The sequence below is a fragment of the Phoenix dactylifera genome, unplaced genomic scaffold, assembly GCF_009389715.1.
Source record: "Phoenix dactylifera cultivar Barhee BC4 unplaced genomic scaffold, palm_55x_up_171113_PBpolish2nd_filt_p 000403F, whole genome shotgun sequence".
NCBI classification, from domain to species: domain Eukaryota; kingdom Viridiplantae; phylum Streptophyta; class Magnoliopsida; order Arecales; family Arecaceae; genus Phoenix; species Phoenix dactylifera.
In genome coordinates, this window is record NW_024067845.1 from 359,686 (window position 1) to 374,128 (window position 14,443).

Genomic DNA, 14,443 nt, shown 5'->3' on the forward strand with positions numbered 1-14,443 from the left:
AGGATTAAATACTTTTACATAATATTAGGAAGATCAGATCTTTACCTTGTGCGGGTAGATATTCACCGCAATCTGATGATTGTGGTATTTGTTGAAAGGTTCACTTGAAGCCGCACACGCGTCCGGCCTCTACGGGTATCCACACGAGGCAGAGAACCAATCCAAACTCTCTAATCTCCCCGGGGTGCTAGCTCCCTTGCAGAGATATGTTTTGATGGCTGAAATCCTCTCTTGATTTATCAACTCTTTGATAGATCTCAAGAGGAAGAAGAAGGACTTGAAAGGGAGGAAGAAGATCCCATCTTGCTGCCTCCTTTTCTTTTATTCTTGTGGATGGAAGAAGGGTGAAGAGAGAAAGCCATACACCACCCTATTTTTCTTTGATGCTCATGGCTGAAACCCCAATAGGAAGGAGGCTTGCCCATGGCACAAAAACCAAGAGGGGAGGAGGCACTCTCACGGCACAAAAGAAAAGGAGAGAGGGGAGGAGCTCTCACGGCACAAAAAATCCATCTTGTGGGCCGCCCCTTTTATTTCCCCTTTTCTTCTTTCTTTTTTTTTTTGTTTGTGTGCGGCTGAAACCATCATGGGAGAGGGGGGCTGCCGTATCCTATTTCTTAGATGAGAAGAGGGGGCCACATGCTCCCTTTTTTTTTGTTTTTGTTTGAACCCTAGGCGTGAGCTCCTACAAATTTGGAGCTCACGTCTATCTTTTTGGCAAGAGGAGGGGCGTACGCCCCTCCCTCTAATCCTCTCATGTCCCACGCCCAAGCCTCATCTCATTAGGCGCGTGGGCCCCACTTTCAGCCCCTTTTAATCCCCTCACAATTGAGGTCTAATCTAATTAGATCTCAATCAATTTATGAATCAATTAGGACTTATCCATATGAGTCCTAATCCAATTATGACCCAATTGAATCTTGACTCAATTAAACTCTTCAATCCTAATCCAATTAGGAGTCATCTTAATTTATTAGATCAAAATTAATTAGGACTTTAGGAATCCTAATCCAATTAGGATTTATTTAATTTTAGTCCTAATCCAATTAGGACTCTAGGTATCCTACTCCAAGTAGGACTTTAATTAAATTTGAAGTCCTAATCTAATTAGGACTCTTGGAGTCCTACTCCAAGTATGACTCTTATTTAATAAGATCAAGCCCAATTAATTAAGTCCAATTGATTCAATTAAATTGCAATCCAATTGCAATTACTCCTTCTTCAACTCACTAACTCTTAGTGGGTTAATTAATTATCAATCAAATTGATAATCATGAACTATTGTGATTCCAAATCACAACTCAACCATCGGATCGGTCAATACCTCTATTGTGTGTGACCCCATAGGTTCTATTCTGTCTGGTAGTGAGATATATTGTGATCCCTACACAATATCATTGAAACTCCTTCATATGGGTTGGAACAATTCTAACTCTTCTCATTTGGGTTCACTGATCATCAAGTGAATGCCTCTGAGTCTCACAATCCACCAGTAACACCTAGCAGCATGTAGTGGCAACCCAGCAGAATGGAATGATGAACCTCTAGGTGCAGTTATCATATGATACAGTCCTTCTATCGTGGATCCCTACAGGACGGAGGTCTTGGATAACTCGTCAAACCCCATCGTCTGTCATATGTCAAGATTTATTCGACTTAAGTTCGTAAGTGGAAAACTCCTTTTCCACTGTACATACTACCCCGGCCGAGGATTTACGAACTCAGTCTCATAAATCACATAGGATCTCTCCTAATCTATCAAGGTCGATAGATTCCATCTAGATGCACCCTTACTCCTACAATGAACCTACTGCAGCCAATCTGCACCACAAGAACCCAATTGGCTAGGGCTCATGTTTATGTGCTCGTCAAACTACAGCAACCTCACTGTGAATAGTCGAGGCATCGCAGGTCAAAGGACCAGTCATACAACTGCAGCATCAAGTAAGTCACTGACGAGTGGATAGACATCCAAGTGACTACTTGTTATGGTCACGCTCAGTACCCTTGTTCTCTAACAAGCACTTGCACAATTGCTCCAGTGTCGCCACACTGTGGACTCAAGACTCGTCCATCAAAGAAAGCGATCTGTGCACTAATCTCAGCGGATCGATCACCGTCCTCGTGATGATCCATCGATCAGAAGCAATTCAGAAATTAATCACCAATGACACATGCTTCAAATTCTCAACTCTTGAGAATATGCGTCATTATCTTATTAATTTCTTGGATGATTCATGGACACATAAGAACATGAATGAAAAGAATGCCCAACTTAATAAATTCATAATTAGGTCAAGTACAAATTTATGTCCCAGAATAAAATAATGCGTCAGCCAAATTGGCTTCTAGGGCATACTTCTAACAATCTCCCACTTGCACTAAAGCCAATCAGCCATAAACCTAAGCCCCATCTTCTCAAGATGTGCTTCAGTTTTCTGCTGACTTATCTGCTTAGTGAATGGGTCCACCACATTTCCTGTGGAGTCTACTCTCTGATCCTCTACTTATTTCTTTTCTGGGTAGTCGCTTATTTGGTTAAACCGCCGCTCTATGTGCTTCGGCTTCTGGTGAGACCTTGTCTCTTTAGCTAGTGCTATGGTGCTTTTGTTATCGTAGTAGAGTGTTATGGCATCTGATGACATTACACCTAACTCAGCAATGAACTTCTCAAACTAGAAGGTTTCTACTGCACCCTTAGATACGGCTTAACATTCAGCTTCTAAGGTAGAATCTACAATAATCGGTTGTTTGAAACTCTTCCAATTTACTGAACCACTATTGCACATATTCTGATGTAGACTTTCTATCATCAATATGTGTGCATCCTTCTACCTTCAACTCTGATCTTCTCCTAAAGACCAAGAACATGTCCTTAGTTCTTCTCAAGTACTTAAGACTGTTCTAGCGCTTCTTGCCTGGATTTGACCGATATATGCTTGTGACACTCACAGCATGTACTATATCAAGTCACGTACATAGCATGGTATACATGAGGCTCCCTATAGCTGAAGCATAAGGGATCTTGCTCATCTGCTGAATCTCTTCAGATGTGTTGGGGCACATCTTCTTGGAGAGATTTATCCCATGCCTAAGGCGTAATAATCACCTTTTAGAGATTTTTCATGCCAAACCTCTTCAGCACTCCCTCTACGTGCATATTTTGTGATAGGACAAGCATCCTCTTAGATCTATCTCTATAGACCTTAATTCTCAAAATATAGGATGCTTTCCCAAGGTCTATCATGGAGAATTCCTTACACAACCAAACCTTGACCTAAGTTAGTATGGGAATATCATTCCCAATTTGAAGGATATCATCCACGTACAATACGAAGAATGCAATGGCCCTCCCACTAACTTTTTTATAAACACATGGTTCCTCCTCATTCTTGATGAAATCAAACGATTTGATTACATCATTGAAACGAGTGTTCCAACTCCGAGATACTTACTTTTATCCATGGATGGACCTTTGCAGTTTGCAAACCTTGTGATCACCATCACAGTATCTCATAATCATATTATGCTGCAATAACAAGCAATATTCGAATGGACTTCAGCATGGCTACAGGTGAAAAAGTATCCTGATAATCAGTGCCCTCGCACTGACTATAACCTTTCGCCACTAGGCTTGCCTTATAGGTCTCTACCTAGCCATCCGAACTTAATTTTCTCTTATAGATCCATTTACATCCAATAGGTACTATACCTTCTGGTGGATCTACTAAGATTCAGACTTGATTGGAATGCATGGAGTCCATCTCTGACTTCATTGCTTCCAGCCATTGCTCGTAATCGATGTCTAACATCGCCTCTTGTAGGTATTGGGATCCTTACCTTGATCCCTATCTCCCATGAGGAACACTTCCTCTACATCCTCTGTAAGTATACCTAAGTACCTTTCAGGAGGATGGAAGATCCTACTAAATCTACGAGGTGGAGGAGGTACAACATGTACTGGCTCAATATGAATAGGTTCTATAGGAACAATGGCTCATTGCTCTTCAGAGACTTTCTCTTAGAGCTTATTTTTCCTCCCACTGCCTCTATCAAGGATAAACTATTTCCATAAAGATAGCATGTCGGCTCACAAACACTTTGTGTTCCTTTGGGACGTAACAAATCGTATCCTAATGACTCTTTTAGGATATCCAATAAAACGAGCATTAATTGTCCTATCCTCTAACTTGTCCGCCTGTTGTCGCTTGACGTGGGCCGGACATCCCCAAATCTTGAGATGACCAAGACTCGGCTTCTTACCATATCATATCTCATACGGTGTGGTAGGAACAAACTTAGAGGAAACATTATTCAATAAGTAAATTGCTGAAAGTAGGGCATCTTTCTAAAGAAAAAAGGGTTGATCAGTGAAGCTCATCATGGACCTGGCAATATCCAATAGGATCTGATTCCTCCTCTCTGACACTCCGTTAAGCTGAGGTGTACCAGGAGGGATCCATTATGAAACTATACCATTCTCCTTGAGATAATCACGGAACTCTCCACTAAGGTATTCACCTCCTCGATCTGATCGAAGAACCTTAATGAGTTTTTCTGTTTGTTTTTCTACTTCATATCTGAACTCTTTGAATCTTTCAAAAAATTTCAGATTTGTGTCTCATACACATATCCATACCGTGAGTAATCATCGGTAAATGAAGTAAAAAATTACAACCCCTAGCCTGCACATCGAATGGGCCACACACATAAGTGTGTACTAGGGTAAGTATCGCAGTGGACCTCTCCCATGTCCTAAAAAGGATAATTTGGTCATCTTTTCTTGAAGGCAGAATTCACAAATCGGATATGACTCGAAAGTCAATGAGCTCAGAAGCCCATATTTCTTCAATTTGTTTATTCTGTCTTCTCCTATATGACCAAGCCTGAGGTGCCACAAATACTTTAGATTTATCTCATCTCTAGATCCTTTTGGATCCTATGGTACTCACTGTTTGCTCAGATACATTCACAGGTACATCCAAATGTAAGTGATAGAGACGGTCAATCATAAAACCATATGCATCCAATTTATTTCTCAAACAAATTGAACAATAGTCTTATAAAAATTTTTCTGTGCTAAACAAGATACAGAAATCAAATTTCTGCTTGCAACAGGTAACAGTCCCTAAGTATCCTTTTAATAATGAGCATATCAGGCATACCTTCTGAAGGTCTGTCACCCTTCTTACTCTTTATGCTTTCCATGTATGTAGGACAGTTCCTCTTCCAATGGCCGTCTTATGATGCAATGGAAACACTTTCCTTGCAATCGGCCTTTTTCTTGGAACTTCCTTACTTGGCCTTTTCTCGATCTTCTGCCTTTTCACAGGTTTCTTCTTCTTCCAAGTAGACTCTCTCTTGGAAGTAGAAACCAACTCGATAGTGAGAACGATGCCCCTTGAACTCTTCAAGGTCCCTAAGGTAGTTACCAATTTTATTTAACAATTCTATTTTGGTGCATACAATCTTGTTCATATGGTAATTTACTATAAACTGTTCATATGAAGCTAGAAGGGATTGCGGGATCAAATCCGTTTGCAATTCCTTGTGCATGGTCATGCCGAGCTTCTCAAGCTCCTCTAAGTTCTTTATCATGGTCAAACCATGATCATGGACAGACTGCCCATCACGCATCTTGGCCTTGAAGAGCCTTTTGGACATTTCAAACCATGCTGCACGACTCTGATCACCATACAACTCTTGTAGGTGATATAATATGTCTCTGGCGGTCTTCATGTTCTCATGTTGGCATTAAAATTCATTGGACATGGATGCCTTTGTGCAGCACCTAACTTTATTGTCATTGTTCGTCCACTTAGCATGCGTCTTACGCTGATCAGTGATCGGACGGATTGGTAACACGGGGATTCCATGGTCTAGCACATACCCGAATTTCTCACAATTCAAAACTATTTTAAAAATTTGCTGAGCCAGTCTTTATAATTGGGTTTGGTCAAACGGTTGTTCTATAGGATATGAGTTAAGAGTCTAGAAGCTGACTTTATAATCCTCAGAGAGTAAAGATTCTAGTTAGAATTTTGTACTTGAACTCTATTTATTTTAGGGCCTTTTTTTTATAAAACAAATACACCTCCCACTATTTCCTCGAATCTCTCACCCTCCTCTAGTAGAGAAACGGAAACCTTGCGACTCTAGGTTTCAAGTGGGGTGCTACGGTCCCACCAATTTACATACCACCTCACCTAACAGTTATTGGTGACAAATAAACGATGAGTGTACAACTCTTGTACAATGCTTCTCAAGCAAGTTGTAGCGCTATCCGGTCTCTAAGTAATGAAGACCTCACCTAACAGTTATTGGCCCCATTCCTTAGTTAAGTCGGACCCACCGTATAACCGCAGAAGCAAAGCTGTCATTGGGTCCCTCACTTAACAGTTATTGGGCCCAACCCCATCTTTACCCCTACAACATCTCATGCCTAATAGAGAGGTCCAGTCCTCCGATGCAACTTGCCCACTGTATCCAGCCGAGACAAATCAACGCCGAAAGACCTTAGCAGCTCTACTACGGTGAAAGACCTATGGACTTAATATTTTTCGAGGAGATTTAATTTAGGTCTCTTTCATTTAATTATCTACATCTCATGCAAATAATTATCTACCCACTATGCATAAACATAAACATCCAGGCATAATAACAAAAATTAAACTGGTGATGATCATGGATCCAGGATGGGGTCATAGTACAAGCACATGCACGTCAATTGGTTAGATCGTCTTCAACTCTTGACTCGATCTTGAGCACCCTTGGTCCAATTGTGATCAACTCCTTGATCCATCTCCAATCAACCCTTGATCTTGATCCGCGCATATCGTGCTTGTAGAGGCATGCACCGATCAACCATTGACATGCAAATACATCACAGATTACATCCCAGATAACTTTAAAAATAAATAAAATTAAATAATAGTTACAACCCTTTTTCATGAGACACGCAGGTCTCTAATACATTAATATAAGATGCACGCAGGCATCTGAAAATCTGATTTACATGCCATCACATAACATCACAGAACATCTCAGACATTGCAGAACATTTCAACACAATTAAAGGGTCCATCCATGATCATCACCATACGCATCTCATGCATTAAATAAAATTTACAGATCTGAATATTTAACAGATTCTGTCATCTTATGAGTTGCTGATCATGCAAGATATGGTTCTAAATATTTTTAATCTCATTAATAAATCAATAGAATCATTAATCTAATCGCATAGAAAATCAGCATGCAGAAAAATCAGCAAGCTGAAAATTCTGCATGCAGAAAAATTCAGCAAGCATAATCTTTAAATTTTCAGATCTATTATGCCTTAATCATGTAATCGTAATCTTAATCTACGCAACCATGGCTCTGATACCACTGTTGGAATCCCTCGCACGCCGCAGAAAATTTCAGAAAAATTCTGCGCGCAGCGGAAGACATGCGCGAGATCCCGTTCATCACGCATGAACGTATTTTAAAAACCATCGTTCGTAGATAGATTAGGATTAAATATTTTTACATAATATTAGGAAGATCAGATCTTTACCTTGTGCGGGTAGATATTCACCGCAATCTGATGATCGTGGTATTTGTTGAAAGGTTCACTTGAAGCCGCACACGCGTCCGGCCTCTACGGGTATCCACACGAGGCAGAGAACCAATCCAAACTCTCTAATCTTCCCGGGGTGCTAGCTCCCTTGCAGAGATATGTTTTGATGGCTGAAATCCTCTCTTGATTTATCAACTCTTTGATAGATCTCAAGAGGAAGAAGAAGGACTTGAAAGGGAGGAAGAAGATCCCATCTTGCTGCCTCCTTTTCTTTTATTCTTGTGGATGGAAGAAGGGTGAAGAGAGAAAGCCATACACCACCCTATTTTTCTTTGATGCTCATGGCTGAAACCCCAATAGGAAGGAGGCTTGCCCATGGCACAAAAACCAAGAGGGGAGGAGGCACTCTCACGGCACAAAAGAAAAGGAGAGAGGGGAGGAACTCTCACGGCACAAAAAATCCATCTTGTGGGCCGCCCCTTTTATTTCCCCCTTTCTTCTTTCTTTTTTTTTTTGTTTGTGTGCGGCTGAAACCATCATGGGAGAGGGGGGCTGCCGTATCATGCTCCCTTTTTTTTTTTTTTGTTTGAACCCTAGGCGTGAGCTCCTACAAATTAGGAGCTCACGTCTATCTTTTTGGCAAGAGGAGGGGCGTACGCCCCTCCCTCTAATCCTCTCATGTCCCACGCCCAAGCCTCATCTCATGAGGCGCGTGGGCCCCACTTTCAGCCCCTTTTAATCCCCTCACAATTGAGGTCTAATCTAATTAGATCTCAATCAATTTATGAATCAATTAGGACTTATCCATATGAGTCCTAATCCAATTATGACCCAATTGAATCTTGACTCAATTAAACTCTTCAATCCTAATCCAATTAGGAGTCATCTTAATTTATTAGATCAAAATTAATTAGGACTTTAGGAATCCTAATCCAATTAGGATTTATTTAATTTTAGTCCTAATCCAATTAGGACTCTAGGTATCCTACTCCAAGTAGGACTTTAATTAAATTTGAAGTCCTAATCTAATTAGGACTCTTGGAGTCCTACTCCAAGTATGACTCTTATTTAATAAGATCAAGCCCAATTAATTAAGTCCAATTGATTCAATTGAATTGCAATCCAATTGCAATTACTCCTTCAACTCACTAACTCTTAGTGGGTTAATTAATTATCAATCAAATTGATAATCATGAACTATTGTGATTCCAAATCACAACTCAACCATCGGATCGGTCAATACCTCTATTGTGTGTGACCCCATAGGTTATATTCTGTCTGGTAGTGAGATATATTGTGATCCCTACACAATATCATTGAAACTCCTTCATATGGGTTGGAACAATTTCAACTCTTCTCATTTGGGTTCACTGATCATCAAGTGAATGCCTCTGAGTCTCACAATCCACCAGTAACACCTAGCAGCATGTAGTGGCAACCCAGCAGAATGGAATGATGAACCTCTAGGTGCAGTTATCATATGATACAGTCCTTCTATCGTGGATCCCTACAGGACGGAGGTCTTGGATAACTCGTCAAACCCCATCGTCTGTCATATGTCAAGATTTATTCGACTTAAGTTCGTAAGTGGAAAACTCCTTTTCTACTGTACATACTACCCCGGCCGAGGATTTACGAACTCAGTCTCATAAATCACATAGGATCTCTCCTAATCTATCAAGGTTGATAGATTCCATCTAGATGCACCCTTACTCCTACAATGAACCTACTGCAGCCAATCTGCACCACAAGAACCCAATTGGCTAGGGCTCATGTTTATGTGCTCGTCAAACTACAGCAACCTCACTGTGAATAGTCGAGGCATCGCAGGTCAAAGGACCAGTCATACAACTGCAGCATCAAGTAAGTCACTGACGAGTAGATAGACATCCAAGTGACTACTTGTTATGGTCACGCTCAGTACCCTTGTTCTCTAACAAGCACTTGCACAATTGCTCCAGTGTCGCCACACTGTGGACTCAAGACTCGTCCATCAAAGAAAGCGATCTGTGCACTAATCTCAGCGGATCGATCACCGTCCTCGTGATGATCCATCGATCAAGAGCAATTCAGAAATTAATCACCAATGACACATGCCTCAAATTCTCAACTCTTGAGAATATGCGTCATTATCTTATTAATTTCTTGGACGATTCATGGACACATAAGAACATGAATGAAAAGAATGCCCAACTTAATAAATTCATAATTAGGTCAAGTACAAATTTTTGTCCCAGAATAAAATAATGCGTCAGCCAAATTGGCTTCTAGGGCATACTTCTAACACATCGGAGGGCCCTCACTGAATACACTGGTGAGGCTTTGTGTAGGTATATCGTCAGTCGCTGGAGGTGGCTCTTCCTGTCTTCCTCCGCACTCCAGAAGCTCCTCCAACTCCTCCGGCGTGGTCACCCTCGGGCCAGATTTGAACCATAACATTTCTAGCGCTAGAGGAAGGGCCTAAGTCATGACCATGAGGTTAAGGAGCCACGGAGCTCCGAACGCATCGAGTGGCCTGGCGACAGTGCCCGGCCACTCCATTCAAAGTCCACGCCTTGCAACATCCGCACCAACGGACCAGATCCCTCAGGTCCAGCTAGAGCATTTTTACCTGCTCGCTCAGCAAGTCCAAGCTCTTATAGCGGCTGTTCAAAGCCTTCAGCCGGTAGGAGCCTCATCTTTCGCCGAGCTCGATAGAAAAGTCGAGGAAGTGGGGCGACAAGTCCAGGTGCTCCGTGGTTAAGTTGCGGAGAGCTACAAGGGGCGCCACCGATCGAGGAGCAGATCCCCCCAGAGGTCTGGTAAGTACGCCTCCCTCAGCTTTGCAGAGTATACTCCCCTCACGTCCTCCTGGACAGAGATCCTTATGAAAATTAAGGGTCGTGATTACCTCCGACCTCCATCAAAAATGCGACCATCAGGGTCGCGGAAGCGCCTAAACAGGTATTGCCGCTTCTACAAAGACCACGGTCATGACACGGAGGACTATTACCAACTCCATGATAAGATTGAAGCGATTGTCTGCCAAGGCCTACTGAGTCAGTTTGTCCGTGACCAAGCTGACAGAATGGAGCTCGATGGACAAAGCTTGGAGCCGCTCAAAGGGCCCGATGACAATTGCCCTGGTGCGGGCACTATCAATATTGCCCCTCCACATCCTACACGCTAGCAGCCTTTTTTGACTTTGGGGGGCAGCGGCGAGGCTGCGCCCCCGTTAGTCCGGGTCTGACGACTCGAGATGTAAGCTATAACCCCCGGACGGGACCTTAGCCCCTCCAAGTCAGAGTTTTAAATTTTAGAATGTGCCAATTAATAAAGTTACCCTCTGGAATTTCTCCAAAGTGTCTCTGAAACTCCCTGATGAGAGTACAAAAGTGCGATCTAAGTACCAATTAACTTAGCCTAATGCTAGCAAAATAATGATAAATAATAGGTGTTAACATTTGCATGATTAAATATTTTATTCTTAGCACTTATTATAATTTTTATCATTATTTTATGTAAATTCATCTAAAAAAAAAAACTTCTTTCCAGCTCTCCCAGCCGTGTCCGCCTCTTCCTCTATTTATTCCCAAAACAGAGCATCCGAGTTGCAGCTTCCTCCCACATCCGCGGATCAGATCGAGCGCCTTCCGCATGTGGATTAGCTTCCGAGCTTTTCTCCCATTGATTTAGCAGCTGTTGGTTCCAATCTTCCTTCCATTCGAGAGCATCCCCATCTGTTTGCGTCCGCGAAGCATCCTCCACCGCGTCCGCTTCTTTCACTTCCGAGTTCATCCATCCACGCGTCCCAGTTCATAGCGCACCTCAGCTCCAGTGCACAAGCCGAGCTATCCATCATCCATGGAGCCTCTTCCGCGAGCTATCCACCATGTCTCAGGTCCCGCGCCGGTTTCTTTCCAATTTCAAAAAATTTATGATCCTCAGCATCCCGCAATCAACGTCTACCTACAGCGCGTCTCAGCGTCAGATCCTTGCAGCGTCCGTGAGCCAGCATCCGTTCCTCCTCGCATCCATCCGCCCCTTCCACGTTCCAGCCACATCAGCAATCACGCGTGATTCCGGCATCTCGTGATTTCAGCATCGGCGATCAACTCTCGTCTGCGTGTTATTTTCATCTCAGCCATCCAAGAGTCTTCATCCTTCGGCATCAGCATCCACCCGTTGATCTCCACCGCGAGAGATCAGGGAACATCGCTAGCCCTAGAGTTTGTGAACTATATGAGGCTCTCTCGGTTAGGGCTGGGGGATCTTTCCTATTCGAAAAAAAAACAGAGGAGCCCCCCCCGTCATTTGAGAAGAAAAAAAAGAAAAGAAAAGGAAACAGGGGAGGCCCTGTTTCCGAAAAAGAAAAAGAGAAAAAAAAAGGGAAAATGAAAGGGGGATTAATGTGTGAAATGAGTGGCTGATTTCTTAGGGAGGGTGATGGAGGAACCTTTGATGTATTACTCTTTGAAGTAAACTCTAAACTTTTGCTTTGAATGACTTATATTTATTGATATGTTCTTGATCCATGCATAGTTATTTCGTAGATAGCTCTTTAATGGATTATGATTATTGATATATGGATTGCTTTAGTATTTGATTCGTCGTAGACGTAAAAAGCACGATGAATACTTAGAAATTGAGTTCATATGTTCATGAAACATATACCACGATTAGATCTATCTTACAGTTAATCTTTAATCAAGAACCATAGAGTTTATTTCTTGGATGCAATATCATCAAGGGAAATTCCAGATCCCTACCATCTTTATTTCATCGAACTTTGTTTATTGATATATTGTTCTCTGCTTTTAATTTCTGAAAATTAAAATATCATCTTAATCCACGAATTTATTGAATTAATTAATCTAAAATTATACTAAATAATCTTATAAATATTTCGTTTCCTGAGGATTCGACCTCGGACTTTCGAGAATTTACTACTTGTGCGATTCTCCTATAATTGGGAGTCAAGTTTTTGGCGCCGTTGTCGGGGAACGGCTTAGTTATTAGTATAATTTTAGATTTAATTAGTACCTTATTAGTTAGATTGTACATTATAGTAAAACTAAAACTGAAAAAAAATTCTTTTCTACTGTTTTTATTTCCTGCATAGTCTGCATCAAACTCTGATATCCGAGTAATTAACCGTCTGATTGGACTCAAAGTTGGTCGTCTGGTGCAGGACCTGTGTTGCTTTCATCTGAACGGTCTGATTGACATTCTGAGAATTAATATAAAACCTTGCTGCTGTGTGTTTTGAATTTTCTGTGTTTAAATTTTTTTTTAGAATCAGAATTTTATTGTTATTATATCTCATTAACGCTTGTTGCTAATTGAAAATTGATAAAAACTTTAAAAAAAGATCAAGGGTGATCATTTGAAAAATAAAAAAAATTAATAAAAATTAAATTTTGTATGCTAGGTTGGAATAGGGACAACATTGGGCGTTTGAATCGAAAAACTTTTGACAATTTCTTAGATCATACTATTGAAACTCTTTCGCAAAATCTCAGATCTGGTGAGATGGCTGATGATGATGTAGGAAGTCACCATGGTAATGAAGGTAGACCCCCAGTTATGACACTTCGACAATACTTACACCCTACTAGGACTAGTCAACCTTCATGCATGATTATTCCTGAAAATGTAGGACACTTTGAAATCAAACCAGGAGTAATTCAGTTGCTGCCCAAATATCATGGGATAGAATCCGAGAACCCTTATCTTCACCTTAAGAATTTTGAAAAAATTAGAATCACATTTAGAGTGCCAAACGTATCGGAAGACGTCCTTAAATTGACCTTGTTTTCTTTTTCCTTAAAGGAGCCAAAACATGGCTGAACTCCTTGAGACCTAGATCGCTAGGAACATGGCATGATATGCAAAGAGAATTCTTAAAAAAATTCTTTCCCACACAAAGGACTAACTTTTTGAAAAGGCACATTAGTAATTTCCAACAAAAAGACCATGAAACATTTTATGAATGCTGGGAGAGATTTAAAGATTTGCTTCTCTCTTGTCCTCATCACGGGTTTGAAACATGGAGAACCATTAGTTTCTTTTACGAAGGGTTGTCTCGACAGTTAAAACAATTTATAGAGACTATGTGCAATGGTCTATTTTGGAAAAGCAACCCGATGAGGCATGGGACTATTTAGACTCTCTCGCAGAGACTGCACAATTATGGGATGCAGGGGATAGAGTGAATAAACCTTTGCCTAAGCCTACTAGCATTGGACACGGGGGCCTTTACAACCTTAGTACTCAGGATGATATTCAGGCTAAAATGGCAGCCCTTACTAGAAAGGTAGAGGAAATTGAACTTAGAAGGATTGAACCCGTCAAGACCTTAGAACATAACAGCGAGTGTTGTAGGATTTGTGAGATGCCTGGTCATCCCACCACTGATTGCCCCACAATATCCGCATTCAAGGAAGTCTTGCACGATCAGGCCAATGTTATGAATACATATCAAAAATCTTTTAATAATCCTTTTTCGGGTACCTACAACCCTGGATGGAAGAACCATCCAAATTTCAAGTGGAGGAATGACCAACCTCAACAAGTATATAACCCAACTCCTCCACCTCCGCAACCTCATTATGCACACGCACCCCCTCAAAAACCCAGTCTCGAAGAAACTTTGCAATCTTTCATGCAAGGTCAAGCTAAAATCAATGATGAAATAAGAAATCAACTGACAACGCTGACCACTGCTTTAAGTGCTCAAGAGAAGGGTAAGCTACCAGCTCAACTACAACCAAATCCTCAAGTCTATGTCGGTAGCAATGCATCATCTTCAACTTCGCATAAAGAACAAGCGAAGAGTATAATAACTTTGCGAAGTGGAAAAATTATTGACCGACCAGTCCCAGAACAAACTCAAGCCATACC

The 14,443-nt window shown here is 41.4% G+C and overlaps 1 pseudogene; it reads right to left on the reverse strand.

Moving 5' to 3' along the window:
* Positions 1 to 13,485: 13,485 nt before the first annotated feature.
* On the reverse strand, positions 13,486 to 13,583 carry LOC113461619 (annotated as a pseudogene).
* Positions 13,584 to 14,443: the final 860 nt, after the last annotated feature.